This window comes from Megascapheus bottae, chromosome 18 (genome assembly GCF_031878675.1).
Source record: "Megascapheus bottae isolate mThoBot1 chromosome 18, mThoBot2.hap1, whole genome shotgun sequence".
In the NCBI taxonomy this organism is placed as follows: Eukaryota; Metazoa; Chordata; class Mammalia; order Rodentia; family Geomyidae; genus Megascapheus; species Megascapheus bottae.
In genome coordinates, this window is record NC_143526.1 from 23,049,456 (window position 1) to 23,072,537 (window position 23,082).

At 38.3% G+C, this 23,082-nt stretch overlaps 1 protein-coding gene across 3 annotated transcripts in view; it reads right to left on the reverse strand.

Moving 5' to 3' along the window:
• The window catches only part of Plcb1 (phospholipase C beta 1), a 652,247-nt gene that overhangs the window by 82,958 nt on the left and 546,207 nt on the right, over positions 1-23,082 (reverse strand). The gene's annotated exons all lie outside the window — the stretch shown is intronic.

The following is a 23,082-nucleotide window of genomic DNA, read 5'->3' on the forward strand; positions in this document are numbered from 1 at the left end:
TTGTTTTGTATTTTTCTGAATTGAGTAGTAAGGGATAATAAAAAGCATCTTCACCTAAGAGCTGTAAGGATTTCCTTGGATTTAGTTTTGCTATTTTAGATAGATACTTGTGAACATGAACTAGTAAATTCTCTAGTTTTTTGTTCTTATCCAAATCCTGTGTACATGTTTTTCCATCTGTTTGATAAATTAATCCCTGAGAGAAGTGTGTTGACATGGGGTTTGAGCTCAGGGCCTGAGTTCTTTTGCTTAAGGATAATGCTCAAGGATATCACTTTGAGCCACAGCAGCACTTACAGTTTTCTGGTGGTTAATTGGAGATAAGAATCCCATGGACTTCCCATACCGGCTTCAAACAGTGATCCTCAGATCCCAGCCTAAGTGGCAAGGATTACCAGCATAAGCCACCAGTAACCAGCTGGCTTGTTTTACTTTGGAGTATACACATTCAGAGTTTGTGTGGCCTTTGAGGTTCCAACTTGAGGAACTTGAACTTTGATTGGGTACTGCCTATCAGGATGGATGGCATTCTTTCCTTTCTGCTCTACTAGATTCTCTGGGTGTTTGCTTTCAGTTGGACCTATCCTCTAGCATTCGTCCTTCCTTTGCCATTTATTGCTGCATTTAAACACAGTTTTTTAAAAGGAGGTATGCAGTATTTTTTTTATTGGAAAGGTGTTTCTATTTTACTTTCCTGATGTTATCATATCCTTAATCATGTCAGCACCAGAGATGGGATTTCCTGCAGAAGTGGGAGACAGGTGACTTCAGGATGGCACAGAGTCATTATAATTCTGCTGAAACCCAATCCAGTCTGAAGGGCTCATTAACTGAAATGCACTGTATCAAGGAACCAGAGTGGCTCCTTTTATCCTGAATTTGAGGTTTTAAGGGCTCAAAGTACAAAGAAGGGAGGCACTTGAAAGAAGTAGATACACAGGAACAATTAGGTAAGAGTTGAGAATTTCAAACTATTTCCTATTTAACACTAACTGAACAGTAATGCTTTCTTAGACATTAAAATAAGAACATGCTTTGTTACTCAAATAATACATAAATACATTATTTTGGGAAACACATGAACAAACACAGAGTTATAGAGTTTCCTTGACTATCTCCCCAAACCCAGACTGATCACTGAATCATAGTTTAAAGGTGGTCTACTGAAGACTAGAAATTTTTCTATCATTCATATCCACATTTATATATGTACATTACATTTTAGAATAATACAGGGGCCAGGAGACTGGCCTCGTGGTGGAGTGCTTGCCTAGCATGTGTAGAAAAGCCATAAGTGGTGCTGTGGCTCAAGTAGTAGAGGACTAGCTTTGAAGAAAACTGAAGAACAGTGCTCAGTCCTTGAGTTCAGTCCCTAGGACTGGCAAAAAAAAGAAAGAAAAAAGAAAAATATATAGGCCATCTGTATTGAAAATATTTTATAAAAATTGCACTTACACTGTCAACATACATACTTTTCCCCTTGTCATTATTCTGTACACATTATACTTTAATTATTTACAAGCATTTCTGTTGTGTACGGCATCATAAATTATCTAGAGAGGGCTGAAAGTATTATGGGGTAATGGGTGTTTTATAAGGCATTTGAACATCCACAGTTTTGGGTATTCTTTTAAATTGTCTTTGAAGTATAAATGATAAGAAGTCCAATTTTCAATTCTATTCTTTCATAAGTGAATGAGTACTATTAGTCCAAGATTGGAAATTTAGGTGCTGAAAAAACTTTTAAATTTTTTTTCAAAAGTTTTTCTAGGTTTTCCAGTTGAATTAGCTTTAATTCTTAAATAGAATGTCCCCCAAAGCCAAAATTCTGGTCAGCCAATAACTAAAATATAATCAACACAGTGAATAGAGATCATAAATGTTTATTGGTGGCCTCATAAAATCTCCCATAATAGCTTTGCTCATATTTTAGTCTTGAAAGTGAGACTTTACTACTGCTAAGGAACTGTAGACACAAAAATTATTATAATGTTCTGAGAAATACATCACACAATATATTGATGCATAACAGCAAAACCAACAAACAAACAAAAATCCTTCTAAAACTTTCTTCAGAGCTCTAGTCTGGCAGTCCTAACAGGGTAGAGGGAAAAATCTGCAGAACATGTGCTGAGCCTATAATACATTTGATGGTATCAGAATATCACCAGAAAAAGAAACGGAGTCTAGAGTTAGTCTAATTTGTCTATTAGGAATATTATATTTATTAATTTTAAAAGAAGTGTACCACCTCCGAAAGCTTCTTTCTGTCTCTATTATTAGGATTGAGTTCATGTGTGCTTGCTAGTAGAATATTGTAGTTTAATGTGGATTTCATTCAGATATTCTAAGCTTTTAAGTATGAAACGTTTTCAAACACGAACTTCTAGAGTGGCAGAGTAGTTAAATAGTAACACATGTGTTTAGCATGTATGGGGCTTTAAGATTTTAAAAAATGATCACAAAACAAAAAAGCCAAAAAAATAAAAACAAATTGCTGTTGTTAACTTAGCAAAATTGAACCTTTCAGCTACAAAATCCCAAACATTTTTATTCTTCTAAAATAAAATATGAGTTTAAATCTTTTATTTATACATCACACCCAAAGCTTTCTGAAAGTGGAAGATCGATCAAGAAAAGCATAAGTGAAAACAGGAAAATACTGGTGCCATGTAAGCTACTGTAACCTTTCGCTCCTGTAAGAGCCATAAAGCTGTTCATTACAAGCATCTATCTTTCACAGCAGGTGTTGGGTCACAGGAGGACATGGTGTTCAAGAAACCTGAAATCAGGTTAGAAAACTCCCTGGTGACCAATTCCCGTCAATTGGGTCCAAGTGGCTGGCAAGGCTTACCACAGCTCCTCAGCTGCCTGCCTACGAAATGGCTGGCATTTGAGTCCCAGCAGAAATGCTTTCTGAACCACCATCCCCAGAGGCATGGGAGTCACACAGCCAAGGACAGGAGCCAAGCAGGGTCCTAGCCTTTCTAACCTAATAAAGGAATTTATCAACATCCTTAAGTTCCTTCAAAAATTTCCACTCCTCACAAAAGTAGTTTTAATGCTTTTTTTGTTGTTGTTGTTGCACAAAGCAGCCTGTTTCCATAAAGTGCACTCTTCCGAAGTTATTCTATTTCTTCTGCTTAGTGGTTAACTCTCTTATGAGTCTCAGTGTGTCTTTTGAACAGAGACATGACAGCAGGCTTTGATGTACAACACTGTCTTTGCATCCTGTCCTCACAAGATGCAATGACTCGTCCAGATTTTGCTAAAGATTGATGATCTACGGTAAGGGATGCCCAGTAGTGCCTGATAGCATCTTTCACTATGGAAACCTGTAGTCTTGGCCAACCTGGGCCAAACAACTTGGGTTACTAACTTATCAGCAAAGGAAAGCTCTTTGTTTTCTGGCTATGATTACACCAATCCCTCCAGTACCACTATTTCCCATTACTGGGGTGGGAAGAATTTTCCCACCTCCCTACAACAACAAAAAAAAAAAACGTGGAGGAGCCATGGGCTCTGTCAAGACTCTGAGATTTTAGTTAGATTAGAAAAGTCAGAGAGGGGCTTGTAAAAAGTCTCATCTACTCTATTTTCTTCTTTCTCCTCTTCCTCCTCCTCTTCCCTCTTCACCCTCTTCCTAAACCCCCCTCCTTTTTCTCTCTCTCTTTTTTGAAAACTGGCACTGGGGCTTGATCGAATGAATTGGGTGCTGTCTCCTAGTTTTTTTTTTATGTTCAAGGCTAGCTCTGTATCACTGGAACCACAATTTCATTTCCAGATTTTGGGGGGCAGTTTCCTGGAGATAAAAGTCTCAGGGACTTTCCTGCTCCCATTGGCTTCAAGCTGCATTCCTTAGATCTCAGCCTCTCAAGCAGTGAAGATTATAGGCAAGAGGCATCCTGGATGACTATTTTATTACTCTCTTTCTTCTTCCAACAAGTCTATGGTTGGAGGGGGAAACTTTCTGTTTCCATATGACTAATCCTGAGATCAACCATCTGGCTTCTAGGTTAAAAGAAGCTAAGGCATTTGGAGAAATTCCTTCCTGACTTGAAATCCTGTTTTTCAGATTTTTCTGTCACATTAATAGGTATCAATTCCCTTAGAGGACCTAAGTTTTCAGTTCCCTAAGCTGTGACCTCGCCTTGGGAGTAAAAAATCCTACAGCATAAGACAGAAAGAATATATCTGAGTTTATTATGTGCAAAATACTTTCTCTGTACAATGAAACAGAGTGGATCCTTATGGAAGGAATTAGAATTGGCAGGCTGCATGTGTGCATCACTAATGTATCAAATACCTAAGGAAAATCATCTAAAATTTAAATGATATCTGCAGTGATCTATTATCTATATGGCCCTTGATAAGTTCTCATTACGATATTCGGTTTGTCTTCAAATATTCATTCATCAGATAAACAACCCTGCTAGCAATTAGGGTAAGTAGAATACATCCATTTCCCCTCTTTGTTCCTGACAAACATTGTGCTTAATACAAGGCAAACTGGACTGAATTATAAACTGTAAGTACCCATTCGTCTTTGCCAAATTGGGATTTTCCCTCGGTTTCCCTATATTGTTTCTGTTACTTGTCTAGAATTCTGTTTCCATTCACGTCTACACTTCCTGCAGTGTACTCACCAACTGTCTCCTTCCCTTGTCTTTTATTTTCATCCATCTGTGACCCTGTGTCTGTTGATCCCACACAAATACTGAGTAGTTAATAACTAGGGTAAAGGATAATAATAAAAATAATAAAATAGCAATAATAAAATAACATTGATAATAAAAAGAAAACATAATAACACTGATAACAATAATAAAGCAATATTAATATAATAATAATAAAAGGCTAAAAGATATTTTTCTGTACCAGTTCAGTAGTTGCTACAGTTTGAATGTGTTTCCCCCACTCCTTCATGCATCAGTGTTGAGAAATGGACCCGTGAAATGATACACTAATCAATCAGGTGTTTTGTTTAAAAAGTGACCTCTTTCTGGTACACTTGTTCTGTTTTGCTGTATAGACACATGAAGAAGGTGCTCAACGAGGAGGTAGGTGCCATATTCCTGGACTTTCTCATCTTATAAACTGTGAGCTAAACAAACTTCTATGAACTTCTGGTCTTCATAAGTAAATAAGTAACTCAATCTTAATCTCACTTAATCTCAGAAAGCTATTTTTTCCCTTTGGTCCTAAACTTGAACTCTGGGCCTGGGTGTTTTTGTTTTGCTAAAGGCTAGCTTGCTCAAGGCTAACACATTACCACTTAAGCCACAGCTTTGGTACTTTATTGGAGATAACAGTCTTCCAGATTTCCTGTCTGGGCTGGTTTTAATTGTGATCCTCAGCTCTCAGCCTCTTGATTAGCCAAGCATACAGGTATGAGGTACTAGTACCAGCTTCAGGTAGTCTTTTATAACCATAGGAAATAGTTGAACAGAATAAGGAACTTTAGACACTGTCCACCATCTCCTTTGTACCGACACACGAGTTTTTCCTCTTAGCCTTCGTCATTCTTGATATTTCTCCTACCTTTTAAGTTACCCCTTTGCAGTTCCTTGCCATTTCCACTCTCATCTTTCACACTAAAGATTATCTTTAACTTTGTCCTAGGATTCTTCCTCTTTTCTCAAAATATGTCAAAAATTTTACCCATTCCTGTGAATAAAATCAAGTAGATTCATGATGCTCAAAGATTTATACATATAAAGCATGAAAACTTTAAATCATGTAACTGTTCCATTTGAGTTCCTTCTAAGTACCACATCTTCTTGATCCAGTCATCTACTGAGGGGCATCTGGGTTGGTTCCATATCTTTGCTATGGTAAATAGCACTGCAATGAACATTGTTGTGCTAGTGGCTTTAGTATGTCCTTGTTTCTGGACGATTGGGTAAATACCAAGAAGTGGAATTGCTGGGTCATAGGGGAGCTCTGTGTTTAGCCTTTTGAGGAACTGCTACACTGCTTTCCATAGTGGTTGAATGAGTTTACACTGTTTCTGCTGTGTGTGTGTGTGTGTGTGTGTGTGTGTGTGTGTGTGCGTGTGTGTGCATGTGCATGTCATTCCTGGAATTTGAACTCAAGGTCTGGGTGCTGTCCCTGATCTTTTTTGCTCAAGGCTAGCATGGCTAGCATTTGACTACTTGAGCCACTGCTCTCTACTTCCAGCTTTTCTAGTAGTTGTCTGGACACAAAAATCTCAGGGACTCTCCTAGCTCAGCTGTAATTATACGTTTTAAATTTACATTTGTTATTCTTCATTTAATTTTGTGACAAATATAAAATAAATGATGTAAAGTAAATGATATGCATACTTACTCAATTTTTAGAAATGATTTGTTGGCAAGAAAGTATTTAAATCATTTAATTACAATGATGTGTTTGTCAAAGTTTTTGACCCAAACAGTACAGGCCTATTTATGTCATGTGACTAGTTTTGAAATTGACATAGGATATTTATATTTACTGATGTGTCTGTGCGATAATTCAATATTTGACTAAATGTAGAAAGATAAAATCAAGGTCATTAGTGTCTTTATTCCCTATTTCTGTGTATTTGAACTTCAAACTATGCTTTAATTAGTGCAACATCTGGAATGACTTGTTGTAGACTACAGCTTCTGTATTTCTAAACTTAAAAATTCATCTATACAACTGTCCTATGGCTAAAGCATATTATCTTCATTACTATACTTCAAGTGTATGTTGTCCCAAAGTATTTTTATTTTAACAAAATTTTTCTCTGTTTGAGGTTCTTTTGCATTTTCATATAAATTATAGAATAAATGTCATTTAAAAATGAACTGAGCAATTCTGATTATATTTGTATTCCATTATGGTAGAGATCATTAGGAGAAGGTATGACACTGGATATAACTGAGCCTTAAAATGCATAAACTTGGGAAAAGGTGAAGACTATAATGGCCCAGGTCTGTCATCTCAGTTACCTGGGAGAAGAAGATTGGCCTGGAAGCCATTGCAAGCAAAGAGCTAGTGAGACCACATCAATAACTAAATTGAGTGTGGTGGAAAAACCCCTGTGATGCCCCCTGTGTTAGAGCCTGTAAGTAGGAGCATTATGATCTGAGGTCAATTCTGGGCAAAATTCAAGATCTTGTTTTCCCCTCTTCCTTATCCTATTTCAAATAACCAAATAAACATATATACAAAATATCAGATAACAAGGTAAGATACTGTAACAATATGAGATGATGTGTGGGGCTGGCGGGAGAGAAATGGGGACCAAGACATGAGAAAGGGTATCAATGTTTGTGAAGTAATGCACCTTCTATCTGGTGAATATAATGTAACCCTTCTATTAATTACAATAAAAATATATTTTAAAAAATCCTCACAAAATGTTATGGCAATAAAACAAATCATAAATAAACAAGACTTTAGGAAGAAGGAAGATGGCGCCGAGACAACAGGGACGCTGCCTGGCTCTCTCTCACAAAAAGAGAGAACCAGGGAGTCCCACGAGCCAACTACCTAAAGAAATCCACAACAACAAACTCAAAAAGCAACGGAGAAGGACTCAAACCGGAAAAGAAATCCAGATAAAGCTTACATCCAACTTTCTCAAAGAATTCGGAATGCGAGGAGCCCTCCCCCACCTCTCGCCGCCGGATCCAAGCCACAAAGGCCTTGGAAAGCCGCGAAAAGCGGCAGCTGGCGCCGGATCAAGCCGCGAAAAGCGGTGGCAGTGGAGGGCGCCAGGCTGGGAGCCCAACGGCTGCAGAAACCAGCACAGAACCGGGCCAGCGAATGGCGGAAGCAGCAGAACCCAGACGCGCAACCAGAACAGCAAGCAGCGGAACCCAGACGCAGAACACAGGCGGCGGCGGAGACCCGAGGGGAGTGAAAGACTCCCTACCACCGTGGAGCACCCGCAGATGGACGCAGAGGCGTGAGTAATACAGCGCATCCCCAAACACATCGGGAAAGCAGAGCGGGTGCCAAGCAATAGAACTTAACTCAGACCCCAACACCCCGCCCGAGAAAGACTGGCAGGAGCAGGGGGGCAAGGAATTTGGAATCCTGTCCCTTCCCTCAACAGCCCCCTCTTTCAGGCCATTGATTGGAGATTGACAGGCGGGCTACCTAAGACCCAGCACCCCACCAAGGGAGGTGGGGCTGTCCCAACTCCCACCCGCCCAACGGGCTCAACTCCCAGCCCTCTGACTGGAGACTGACAAGCAGGCGGACCCTAAGACTCAGCACCCCACCAGGGGAGGCGGAGCTGTCCCAGCTCCCACCCGCCCACCAGGCTCCTCTCCCAGGCCACTGGATCTGGAGAGTGGAGGGCGCTGGGACCCTGCCTTTCAACAGCGGGTAGGGGGTGCGGGAAAATAGGAGCCAGCATCTGCCCCCCCCTCAATTCTTGAGTGGGGCATCCTCCAGCTGGGAATCCTGAGCAAGATAGCACCGAGGGGCCCCCCATAGTCACAGACCCTGACAAAGCAGTGGAAACACAGAAGGGATCTGAAGGGCCGACTACCAGCCAAGCTCCCCTTCTGAGAATCAAAAAGGCATGGCTCCGCCCTTGGAGCCCAAATCCTCAGCTGGGCCCCGCCTCTGGGAACAGAGGGGTCTCCTTCTGGTCCTGCTGAGAGCCCCTGGAAACTCTCAATCCCCAGACCCTTGGCTTGGGGCCGCCCCTGGAAGCAGCACAGGAAAACATCCGCCAACCGCGCTCAGATGGAAGCTCGCAGATCCATCCCATGGCCCACTGTGAGGCCACTGGTTGGGCTAAGAGCTAGTCGTGCAGCAACACATAAGTTTTATTCTAATACTTTCCAAACTTTGTACTCAAATACGCTACCTACTTACCAACTTAGGTCAGTTATCCTTACGCTGTACCTTTTCTTCATTACTACAATATTCTTACACTCCTACGTTAATCCTCTTGTACCTCCCCTGACCTATCTCATTCTATTTTTCTACATCTTTCAACCCTTATACTGCATGGATCTACACTTGATGGCTGTTGAGCAATACTGTATATCTAGGTGTTTAATTATTCTCTAGGCTCAGAGGGACTTAAAAACAATAGAGATTGGATTGAGAGGTTTATTGTTTTGGGTATAAATCGCTTATCAATGGATGTATTAGATTGGTCTGTAACTGCACAAAAAGAAAGAGTGATAACACCAATCAAAACTTGTGAACATCTAGTGTCTGCCAGCTACAGAGGTCTAGGTTGGTTATATCTGAAAAACTATAATCGTGTTTAGTATTAATCTTGCTCCCATTTTCAAATGGGCAGAACAAGAAACTCAAGAAAAATGTCAAATCAAGAAACAACATCCCCCACCCAATGTAAACAGACAATGGAACAGTCACTGGCAAACCTAGAGGAGAGTCTTCCAAGTGCTATACAAATGCAATTGATAAACACCATTAATGAAAAATGTGAAAATATAAAGAAAGAGATAAGGGAGGAAGCCATAGCTGAACAATAGGAAACCATAAACAAGGTGATAAGTGAAAAAGAAGAAGCCATAAAGGAGGCCATAATAAAGGTTTTTCAAAGAAAGATGGATGAATTCATAGAATCCACAAATAAAAAGGTGACCGAACTCCAGCAAATGTTCAAAGAAAATAAAGCTACTGAGCTAACCACTCAAATGGAAATCAAGGAGCTAAAGAAATCCATACATGATCTAAAAGAAGAGATGCAAGGCATCAAAAAATGAGCAATTAGAAGCAAGGGAGATGAAAAATAAAGTAGATAGCTTTGAGAGCAGGCTAGACAATACAGAGGAGAGAATTTCCTGGGCTGAAGATAATCTAGTTATTTAGAGAAAGAATAGAAAATAAGTCAATCAAAATCTAAGAAAAATGAGAGAGCGCTTCAGGAGGTCCAAGATACAATTAGGAAGCCTAATTTAAGGCTAATTGGTATTGAGGAGGTCAATGGTATTGGAAACATACTTCAGGGAATCATCTCAGAGAATTTCCCAAATATCCAGAAGGGCAGGCCCATCCAGATACAAGAAGCTTTTAGAACCCCAAACAGACCTGACCATAAAAGAACATGCCACCGCCACATCGTAATCTGAACTGGATCAATAGAAACCAAAGAAAGGATCCTAAAGGCAGCCAGGGAAAAGGGATCAGTAACCTATTAAGGAAAACCAATCAGAATAACCCCAGATTTCTCAGCAGAGACCATGCAAGCAAGAAGTGACTGGAAGCATATATGTCAGGCCCTTAAGTCAAATAACTGCCAACCAAGAATACTGTACCCAGCTAAGCTCTCATTCATAACTGAGGGAACAATAAAAACATTCCATTCCAGGGAAAAGTTGCAACAATATGTCACAACAAAACCAACACTACAGAGAATTCTCAAAGACGTTCTATACATAGAAAACCAAAATAAATGCAATATAGGGAAAGAAATGGCACCTAAACAGCATACCATCTAAGGACCACAAGAACTGTCAAGACACAGGCCCTAATAAAAGCTTTTAAAAATGGTAGGAACTAATAAATATCTCTCAATCCTAATTCTCAATATCAATGGACTTAACTCCCCAATTAAACGGCATAGGCTGTCTAGTTGGATCAAAAAGCAAGAGCCATCGTTCTGCTGTCTTCAAGAGACACATCTTTCCCCAAAAAACAAGCATCTTTTGAAAGTGAGAGGTTGGAATAAACTCTATCAAGCTAACGGTCCCCATAAACAGGCTGGAGTTGCCATCCTCATACCAGATAAAATAGACTTCAAACTAAAATTAGTAAGAAAAGACAAAGAAGGTTACTACATACTACTAAAGGGATCCTTCCTCCAGGAAGACATAACGATCCTAAATATTTACACACCCAATCCCGGAGCTCTGAACTTCATCAAGCAAACTTTACTTACACTGAAACCATACATAGATCGAAATACAGTGATTGTCGGTGACTTTAACACACCACTCTCACCTATGGACAGATCAACAAGGCAAAAACTCAACAGAGAAACCTTAGAACTGAACAACTACATAGACCAACTAGATCTAACAGACATCTGCAGAATATTCCACCCAGCAACAACACAATATACGTTTTTCTCAGCAGCACATGGAACATTTTCCAAAATAGATCACATCTTAGGCCATAAAACAATCCTGGTCAGATTCAGAAACACTGAAATTATTCCATGCACACTCTCAGACCACAAGGGCATCAAACTGGAACTGAACACACATCTCCACCAACGAAAACCCTGTAACTCATGGAGACTGAACAACACATTGTTGAATCACCAATGGGTCATCGAAGAGATCAGAACAGAAATCCAACAGTTTATGAAATTTAACAGTAAGGAGCACACAAAATACCAACTCCTTTGGGACACAGCAAAGGCAGTACTCAGACGAAAATTTATAGCGCTGAGTGCCTACAACAAGTTGGAAAAATTGCAAAACAACAAGTTAGTGTCTCACCTTAAGCTCCTGGAGAAAGAGCAACAAACCAACCCTAATCCCAGTAGAAGAAAACAAATTATTAAAATCAAAGCAGAATTAAATGATTTGGAATCCAAAAAACTATAGGAAGAATCAAAACAAGAAGTTGGTTCTTTGAAAGAATTAACAGAATTTACAAGCCCTTAGCAAATCTTACCAAAAAAGAAGAGAGCATATCGAAATAAACAAAATCGCAGATGAAAATGGTAAAATCACGACAGAAATTACCAAGATCCAGAATATCATGAGGGAATACTTCTCAAGCCTTTACACCAACAAATGTGAGAATCTAGATGAAATGGATGAATTCCTAACCAATATTAACATACCCACACTGAACCAAGAAGAACTAAGCCAACTCAACAGGCCTATTTCAAGCTCTGAAATAGAAATGGCAATTAGAGAACTTCCACCTAAGAAAAGCCCAGGGCCAGATGGATTCACAGCTGAATTCTATAAGGTCTTCAAAGCAGAGCTCACACCAATACTCCTCAAGCTCTTCAACGAAATTGAAAATGAAGGTTCCTTACCAAACTCATTCTATGAAGCCAGGATAACCCTCATCCCCAAACCAGACAGAGATTCATCAAAGAAAGAGAACTATAGACCTATTTCTTTGATGAACATCGATGCAAAACTTCTTAACAAAATACTGGTCAACTGTCTACAACAAGTCATCAAAAAATTATACACTATGATCAAACTGGATTCATCACAGGGTGGCAAAGCTGGTTCAACATACGCAAATCAATTAATATAATTCAACACATCAACAGGAGCAAGGACAAAAATCACATGATTTTCTCCATAGACGCGGAAAAGGCATTTGACAAGATCCAACACCCCTTTATGTAAAAGCTCTGGACAAACTAGGAATCCATGGAACATTCCTCAATGTAATTAAGGCTGTGTATGAGAAACCCACGGCTTTATTACACTTAATGGTGAAAACCTAAAGTCATTCCCTCTAAAATCAGGAACGAGACAAGGATGCCCACTCTCTCCACTACTCTTTAACATAGTACTAGAATTCCTAGCCAGTGCAATAAGGCAAGAAGCAAGCATAAAGGGGATCCAAGTAGGGAAAGAGGAAATAAAACTATCCCTCTTTGCAGATGACATGATTCTGTATTTAAAAAATCCTATAGACTCTACTCCCAAGCTCCTTGAGCTGATTCAAAACTTTGGAAGAGTAGCAGGCTATAAAGTCAACCCTCAAAAATCAACTGCCTTCCTTTACGCCAACAGTGAGAGGAATGAGGCAATAATCAGGAAAGAAACTCCTTTCACAATAGCCTCAAAGAAAATAAAGTACGTAGGTATTAGCTTAACTAAGAATGTAAAGGACCTTTTTGACAAAAACTTTAAAACCTTAAAAAAGGAAATTAAAGCAGAACTAAGGAAATGGAAAAACCTCCATGCTCCTGGATTGGAAGAATCAACATTGTGAAAATGACAATCTTGCCAAGGGGTATCTACAAATTCAACGCAATATCCATCAATATCCCAATGGCATTCTTTAAAGAAATAGAAGAGACAATCCAAAATTTCATATGGAATAATAAAAGACCCCGTATAGCAAAAACACTTCTTAGCAGAAAGAACAGCGCTGGAGGAATTTCAATTCCAAACTTTAGACTCTATTACAGAGCTATAATTCTCAAAACAGCTTGGTACTGGCACAAGAACAGGCCTGAAGACCAATGGAATAGAACTGAGGACCCAGATACTAAACCACAGACCTATGGCCACCTAATCTTTGACAAGGGAGCCAAGAAAATAGAATGGAAGAAAGACAGCCTCTTCAACAAGTTGTGCTGGCAGAACTGGTTAAGCACCTGCAGAAAACTAAAGTTGGATCCTTCTTTGTCACCTTGCACTAGAATTAACTCCAAATGGATCAAAGACCTGGAGGTAAAAGCTGACACACTGAAAACTTTACAGGAAGGAATAGGAGATACACTAGGCCTCCTTGGCACAGGTAGAAACTTTCTTGATAAGGACCAAGAATCACAACAAATCAGAGAAAGGCTGGATAAGTGGGACTGCATTAAACTGCAGAGCTTTTGTACGGCAAAGGACATAGCTAGTAAATTAATTAGGAAGCCTACAGAGTGGGAGAAGATCTTCACTAACCTTACAACGGACAAAGGCCTTATATCTAAAATATATCAACAGCTCAAAAAATTGAATCACTCCAAAACTAACCTCCAAAGTAACAACCATCCCATTAAAAATGGGCCAAACCAGAGGTGGTGCTGTGGCTGAAGTAAAAGAGCACTAATCTTGAGCAGAAGAAGCTCAGAGACAGCACCCAGGCCATGAGTTCAAGCCCCAGTATCTGCAACAACAATAACAACAAAATAACCTATATCGTTTTTATTTTTAAATATGAATAATAATCATATAACGATACTTTTATTTCTTTATTCATTGGTTTATTAAAACATTTTTATAATTTTTTATTGCAATTAATAGAAGGGTTACATTATATTCACCAGAGAGAAGGTGCATAACTTCACAAACTTTGATTTTGCTGGCTTTAAAATTTTCACTTCAACAATAAAATCACTCTATACATTCATAAAAAAAAAAGAAAAATGGGCCAAAGACTTAAAGAGAGTCTTCTCTGAAGAAGAAACAAAAATGGCCTATAGACACATGAAGAAATGCTCCACATCTCTGGTCATAAAAGAAATGCAAATCAAAACAACTCTAAGATTCCACCTCACTCCAGTTAGAATGGCCAGGATCAGGAAAACGAATAACAACAGATGCTGGAGGGGATGTGGCCAGGAGGGATCACTACTACACTGTTGGTGGGAGTGCAAACTCGTTCAACCACTATGGAAAGCAGTATGGCAGTGCCTCAAAAGGCTAAACACAGAGCTTCCCTATGACCCAGCAATCCCACTACTTGGCATTTACCCAACCATCCAGAAACAAGGGCATACTAAATCCACTAGCACAACAATGTTCATTGCAGCACTATTCACCATAGCAAAGATATGGAACCAACCTAGATGTCCCTCAGTTGATGAGTGGATCAACAAGTTGTGGTATTTGTACACAATGGAATTCTATGCTGCTGTCAGAAAAAACGACATCGACCCATTTGTTAGGAAATGGAAAGACTTAGAAAAAATCATAGTAAGTGAAGTAAGCCAGACTCAAAGGAACTTAGGCTCAATGGTTTCCCTCATTTGTCATAATCAGTAGAAACCTTGGGCTCTACTAGCAGAGATCTGCAATAGAGCAAAATCTTGATACATAAGGCCATATAGTATTAAGCTAATTGAAAGGACCTCCAGGATATTGAAACAAAAGCCATATAATGAATGATTGTTGTCCTTAATGTGCTATGTTGTCTCTCATCTCCTTTGCTGTCCCTTGGTTATCTCATATTGTTACAGTATCTCACTTTGTTATCTGATATATTGAATTTATTTGTATTTGGTTATTTGAAATTTGATAGGGAAGGGGGGAAAACCAAGATGGGTGGGGGGGTGGGAGGGGAGGGTAATGGGTACCAATACATGTGAAAGGGTATCAATGTATGTGAATTAATGTACCTTCTATCTGGCAAATATCATGTAACCCTTTTACTAATTACAATAAAAAAAAGAAAGAAAAAAATAAACAAGACTGTAGTCAGCACAGTACAAGTACTATGGCATACATTTACAGAGAATGTCCCGGTCAGGCAACTAAATGCTGTCATTTATACTCCAGGTGATCATGGGTAAGTCACTGCAGCTTCCTGAGCCTCAAACTTTAGGGTCTTTAAGTGATATTAATATAGTTTTAGAAAGAGGCTAATTGTTCACTCAACCAACCTCTGAATAAACCCTTACTTATTTTAGAGAAAGCATAAAAGAGCAATATTGAAGAGAAATATTTCCTATGCAAAATAAAATTGAATCCCAAACTGTCATGTATTTCAAGAATCTATTCTGTTGCAGTCCTCACCACCTATAACTTTCAGAAAGGGACAGAGCATCGTGTATAAAATTACCCTGGCTTGTGTTATCTTGGTAGAAGCTGGAGGCTGAGATTAACAACGGGAAGACTATTGAGTTCTAGCAGAGACAATTTTCAAGTAGAATACATTGCTGGTTACTTTAGAAAAAAATGTTGCCTACGTTAATCTTATGTTTTAGGAAACTTTTTTGTCCCCGCCCCTCCCCACAACCAAATCTTTTCTCTTTTCTAATGAGGTCTTAATAGTTCAAAAGTAGACAAGCATAGGGAACCTCTGTCTGGTACAGAAAAATGGAAAAGAACTTGCTAAGCATGTTGTGTGTCTTGAGTTTAAGCCAAGAAACACTAAAAATAACAACAAAAATAAAACAACAGAAAGCTATGTTTTAAAGGATGGATTGTTGTGAATATGATTTTTCTTTCTGAAGCTCATTGTGGAAAAGTTTTAATCTCCATGACGAAATAGTCAGAAGTAGAATAAGATGGCATATTAAGAGATATTAGGATCCTGTCTTAATAAATGGATTTATCTATTCGGTTGTTAATGGATTAACGGTTACTTGGAAAACAGGTTTGCTATACAACTCTGTTCCCTGTCTGTTATCACGTGATGTGTTGCCACCTTGAGATCCCACCAGCAATAAAGCAGCAAAACTATGATCTCTGGACCTTGGATATCATTAGTCAAAACAAATGTCTTTTCTTTATAACTCATAGAGTCTGGGGCATCGCGTTAACAATGTGAGAAAATGGATTAAGATAAGAAGTAATCATCTTTTTGATAATCTTTTCAACAAAAACAAGTTTTGGAAATAAAGATTCTTGGACTAGGACAAAAAAAGAGTTGGGTGCTGTTGGCTCATGCCTACAATCCTAGCTAGTCTGGAAGCTGAGATCTGAAGATCACAATTTCAAGGACAGTCACCAGGTCCTGAGTGTACACCAAGGATTGGCGCTATGCAATAATATAATATAATGCAACACATTTTGTATGGAAAAGTAAGTTAAAACCTCAGATCTTCCTTTGAATTACTCAGAATTCAGTTAATTATCATCAGTGGCTAGTGACTACTAAAACATGACATGAAAACTTCCATTGTTGCAGAAAATCCTACTGAACAATGCGGGAGTCCTAGATGTGATCCACTTGGGTCACTTGAGGCAAGTCAGTCAGTTGAATCGGTGATCCACTTAAGTTGGAGGCTATCTTTCTTTTTCCTTGGCCCCTAACTCAGTGCCTGTTATATGGTTTGCTTCCGTAACTACAAGTTAAATGAATTCAGGAAAACCAAGAGCACTGTTCACTCAACTATATTCATGTGAAGTATTCCCAGTTCCAGAGGCCAGAGCAAAAAGCACACACATACACATTTATTTTAATTATAGACAAGCAAAAAGCTAAACTTGGGCAATTTTCATGTTATCCAGCCAGAGAACACTTCCATGCATCTTTAAGATACAATTATAGAATTCAACTCTCAAGTGTTAATGTAGCAATCCATGGTTGTTAATTCAGAAGCACTCTATTGATTCTAATTTATTTTTCTAGGTCATCTTGGCTCCATTGTTCTATAAGTGATCCTCTGGACTCATTTAATTGTTCAGCATGGTTATTTATGCAACTCTCTTTAATGAGTCTACAATACCTTGAATTCTCTGAATCTCATATCTATTATTTTAGTGGCAAGCTTCTTCCTTTAATTAATCACATCCGTTGCAGAGTCACAGGAGGTCATGAAAAGGTCACCCAATTGTGTACAACCTGTTAGTTGAAAGTGCTTCTTCCTCATATTTAAAGATCTTCAGAGGCATATATAACCACCCTTGGGAATCTGTTCAAGTATTTAGATATTCTTACTTAATAAACTTTATTTCTTGCTTCAAACTTCCAAATTTTACCCCAAAGCACTTTCTGTGAGTCCAACAGCAGACGGGAGGACAGGGTCATTTGTCACCTGCTCTGGAGAGCCGGATGCACCTTCCTGAGCTGTGACTGAGTCAAATACAATTGAAAAGGAAATAGTTCTCTTTCAAGATGTTTCTTTAGATTTCTTAGTATCCTCAGGGATAAACACTAGGACTTAGTAAATATAACTTGAATGAGCAAATAAAATCCAAATGAAAAGACAATTGCTTAATAAATAAAAATTAGCCCATGGCATATCTAGCTAAGCCTTTTTTTTTTAGATAATTCAGAAGGGGGCCTATTTAGCAAAAATATAGGTCTATTAATGGGGAGAAGAATCCATTAGCAAGAAAGAAGATGGGGTAAAATGATCTGAAGGCTATTCAGTTTCTGGTTAGACCTCATCACCTAACTATGGGCTCAATGGCAGGTGAGTTAAGAAACAAGAAGGTGGGAAGGAGGTGTGGAAGGAGGGAGGGAGGGATGGAGTGAGGGAGGAATAAATGAAGAAAGGGATGGATAAAGGGAGGAAAGGAGGGAAAAGAAGGAGGAAGGAAATGAAGGAAGGAAAGAACGAGGGAGGGAGAAAGGGAGGGAGGGAGGAAAGGAAACAGGAAGGAAGGAAGGAAGGAAGGAAGGAAGGAAGGAAGGAAGGAAGGAAGGAAGGAAGGAAGGAAGGAGGCAGGCATGCAAGGAGTTACAGAGCTCACTAGCTCCTCGGAACCTTAGTTTTCTCAAGTATACAATAATGGCAATAGGAAGATAATAACAGCTTGTATTGAAGTTGCCTGATGATGTAATAACCATTCATTTAGAAAATGATAATTGGTAATTTTTGTCACTTTTATTAGGAAATAAATGTAATGCCCTCTGTAGCCTTAAATTAAGTCTTGTAGGGATAGTGTTTTCTTTTGTATCTGTGTGTGGAAGACTCTATTGAAAATGATATTCTAGAATAAAGAAGGAACTTAAATACCTTTCATAGATTTTTTTGTAATTCTTTTATAATTTTTTTATTTCAATGAATAGAGGAGTTACAGTTATATTCACCAGATAGAAGGTGCATTACTTCCCACTTATTAATATCCCTTCTTATGTTTTTGTCCCTTTTTCTCTCTTCCCACCCCCTCCCCTCATTTTTCCCCTCCTATTTCAAATAAACAAACATCTATATAATATACCAGGTAACAAAGTGGGATACTGTAACAATATGAGATTAACCAAAGGGCAACACAAGAGAAGAGAGAAAAACATAATACATAAAGAATAAGTCATTTATAATTAAGCTCTTGTTTCCATGTCCTGGAGGTCCATTAATTTGGCCTCATCCTGTAAGGCCTTATATGTCTAGGTTTTGAGCTATTGTAATCCTCTGCTAGGAGAGTTCTAGATAGGTACTAATTATTACAGATGAGGGAAAACATTGAGCCTAGGTTCCTTTGGGTCTGGCTTACTGCACTTAGTATAATTTTTTCCAAGTCTTTTCATTTCCTTACAAATGGGGTGATGTTGTTCTTTCTGATGGTAGCATAGAATTCCATTGTGTATAAATACCATATCTTGTTGATCCAATCATCAACTGAGGGAATCTGGGTTGGTTCCATATCTTCACTATGGTAAATAATGCTGCAGTGAACATAGATTTAGTATGTCTTTGTTTCTGGATTAATGGGTAAATGCCCACTAGTGGAATTGCTGGGTCATAAGGGAGCTCTATGCTTATCTGGCGAATATAAGGTAACCCTTCTATGAATTACAAAAAATATATGAAAAAAAGACTAAGCATAGAGCTCCCTTTCATAGATTTATAGTTTTCCAATACTGTCATCTGTATTTTTAGAACACGGTCATTCTACCATTCTTTATCTAAAGGCTCATTGACATACAAAATGAGCAACCATCTTTTTTATTGTTTGTTTTAAATCTTGTTCAGCAGTGATGATTTATGGCTACTAAAATAGAACTTATTAGGATTAAAAGTCTGACTCATCTGTTCAGCTTCACCTATTAATCGCTAGCTAATACCTTTAAAGAACAGATGTTTTAGTCAATAATGAAAGTCTGCATTTGCAAATTAAAAAAATGGAATTTCAAGCACGAGTGGAACATTTTTGGACTCAACCTTCTACTGCAATAAAAAATTATTTTCAGTATCTGTGTGATAGCTGTATGTCCTGTTACTTTTAGTACTTTTATTTTGTTCCCAGTTGTGAATAAATGGAAACCTTTGGGAAAGAAAAAATAAGACAAACAAGAACATTTGGTAAATATTAAAATGTATTCAAAAGTACACTTTCCATATAATGCTATAAAGAAAACTGCTGTTGTTTTTTCAAATATAAAATACTATAATTAGAATTCATTTTCTGTCAACATTGAGATCTGTTTTTCCATGAAAACTGTGAGTCTGGTTTATTTTTATGTCACCTTTTGTACGTGGGAAGCCAATGGGACCAAATAAAGCTAGCCATGCTGTTAAAGACTTCTTGTAAAAGTTCAGGTATTGTGGGAATATTGGTATCTTTTAAAAAATAAATATTCTTGCTAAGTAGAAAGCTCAATTGGCATTCTAATGGGAATACAAATTGTGAACCTAGCTATCACAAGCAATAGAGCCAGGGAGAAAAATATATCCTTTATGGCTGCTAAACCTTTGATTGAAAACAGTACCCAAGTCCTGTCATTTCTACTCCCAGCAAGCCACATACTCTGCTTATGTATAAAATACTACCTAATGCCTCTCAGAATTACCAGGCAGTCACAGCAAGTGTAACAAGAAAATCCAAGGATGCTCCTAATTGATGACTTGAGAGATAGTCTTAACATTCATATGTAAAAGTAAGAAGGTATTTTCAAGGTTTCACTGATGGCTACATATAGAATCCAGAAATCAATATTAAACGGCCCTCTCTCTTCCACTTAGAAATATGAGCTTTTAGCTTTATCACAGGGTTATACAGAGGGGGAAAAGAACCTGTCATTGTTAAGTGGGACATAAACTTTGTAGCCAGACTCCTGACGCCCCTACATTGCTGTCTCACTCTCTATCTCTTTCCCAAGAGGAAATGAAAGGATCAAGAGCCAAGCTTGCCATTAGCATTAGGAAAAGATACCAATTCAAATAGAATGGAATGCCATAATGACAGCTTAAAGCTTCTGTATTTTTCAGCCAGGATGTAGGAATATAGTAGAACCTTGTTAAGTGGAGTGTGGTCCCTGAAAATATGGCAGCATCTGGTTGCTATTATTGAGGGGTTATGTAAAGGAAGATACTCAGGCCCTACTCTGCCTCTTGGATAGGATCTACAATTTAATGGGATATGGATGCACAAATAGTTCATAGACCATTAGGGTTTTCCAATACACTGAGCCATGAAGGAGTCTGCACAGCCATTTCTTAATCATTCATTTTTCTTGACAGGTTTTTAACCTGTGTTACTTTACTGATTAAAAAGTACCCAGAAAATACAGCCTCACTATCAGACTCTGCTCATATTACATCATGATAAAAAACCTTGCTATTTAAAGTAATTATTTTTATTTTATTTAACAGAAATATTTTTAATTATTTTTATTTTTATGGTATCAATGTTATTATTGTTTATGAATGTACAGTATGTTTTGAAATATTACATACTCTGAGGAACATAAACTTGAGGAACTGCTTATTTTAAATTGAGGTTCAGTTTAATATTGATGTTTAATTGTGATCCTTTCTGAAACAGATAGTTTCAACAAGATATACAGATCTAGTGCTAAAAAAGTATCATTGGCTATAGCAACTGAATCAAAATATTTTAATTTCATTCACCAGTTAGTCAAAGATTTGTCTTCTCTTCTCTGGTTTCAGTAGATTATTCTTGCCGCTTTTCAGACAGTGTTGCATTTAAATATTTTTGATAAATGGGTTCAAAATTCCTTGATTTGGGATCTTTAAATCAGATTATGTTATCCTCTGTCCACATTTACGGTGAGACAGACCACCATTTTATTTATTTGCATTTAATGAATTAATTTTTGGTGCCACTCCTGGGACTTGAACTCTGAGCCTGGGGCACTGGCCCTGTGATAAAGGTTACCACTCTACTAATAGCTCCACTTTGGGCTTTTGGGTGATTCAATGGAGATAAGAGCATCACAGACTCTCCTGCCTGGGCTGGCTTTGAATTGCAGTCCTCAGATCTCAGTCATCTGAGTAGCGAGGATTACACGCATAAGCCACCAGCGCCTGGCTCATATAACTGTTTTTAGAGTCTACTGATCATTGTGGGAGGAAAATTCCCTAATATTTGTTTTCAAAATGCCCTTGTCATAGAACAAATTCCCATAGTAAAGCAATTTCTTGCTGCTCATTAAAATCTCATCTAGAAGGACATCTGGGGAGGAAATAGCATGGGCATATGTATTTGTGGGAATAATTCTATGTACTTATGAGGTATAGTATATTTTAATGCTTAGATATGACATATTAGGTTCAGATCAAGATAATCAGCATGGCTATCACTTCAAATATTTATCATTTCTTGTCTTATGGACATTCAAAATCCTTACAACTAGTTATTTTGTAATGCATAATCACATGTTGTTAACAATAATTAGTTTCCATTGCTTATTAGAAGTTTAAGAAAGTAATCACATTTTTTTTCTGTTAGAAATGTGTATCCTTCAATAGCACAGGCCAGTTATTAAAGAAATACTTCAAATGAGGTGCCAGTGGCTCACACCTGTAATCCTAGCTACTCAGGAGGCAGAGAGATCTGAGAATCACAGTTCAAAGCTAGCCTGGGGAACCAAAGATAGTGAGACTCTTATTTCCAATTAACCACCGGAAAACTGGAAATGGTACTTGGCTCAAGGTGTAGAATACTAGTCTTGAGCTGAAGAGCTCTGGGACAGTGTCCAGGCCCGGAGTTCAAGCTCCATGACCGACCAAAAACTTAAAAAAAGAAGAAAGAAAGAAAGAAAGAAAGAAAGAAAGAAAGAAAGAAAGAAAGAAAGAAAGAAAGAAAGGAAGGAAGGAAGGAAGGAAGGAAGGAAGGAAGGAAGGAAGGAAGGAAGGAGAAAGAGAAAAGAAAAGAAACATTTCAGATTTCCTTTGGCAAATTAAAGTCCTAACTTCAAAGTTTTAAGTTCAATTAATAAATTCTTTAATTAATACCAGTGTTGGGGCTTGAACTCAGGGTCCAAGTACTACCCCTTAGTTTTCTAGGCTGGTGACCTACTACTGGGGTCACAGTTTCAGTTCTGGCCTTTTGTTGGTTAACTGGAAGTGAGAGTCTCATAGACTTTCCTTGAACCTCAAGCTCCTAGATAGCCAGGATTATTACTATAGACTTAAACACTGTGACCTGGCTAAAAGTCCTATGTCCAGTTTAGCATTCTTTCAAGCTGCAGTTTGCTCCAATCAGTAGCACCTGGTCTAAGCATTAAGAGCTCTTGTACAGAAATCAAAGACTCAAGCTGTCTCCTTAACGCCACATGCCACCCAGAAATGAAATTAATTCCGTTGAACTTACAAAAGGATGGCTGTGGTAAAGCATAGCAGGCAAAGCGGGAAAGGGCTCCCTGAGGGTTAATTTGACCCCTTGGAGTTTTAAGATAATAGGATCACAGGAAAACAGAGCCGGGAGAGGTAGAGTGGAATTGATTCTTTCAAAAGTGAAAATAGTCTAAGTAGATGAAAGGAACACAAAGTCAAACAAGGAGTCAACTTTTTTCAAATAG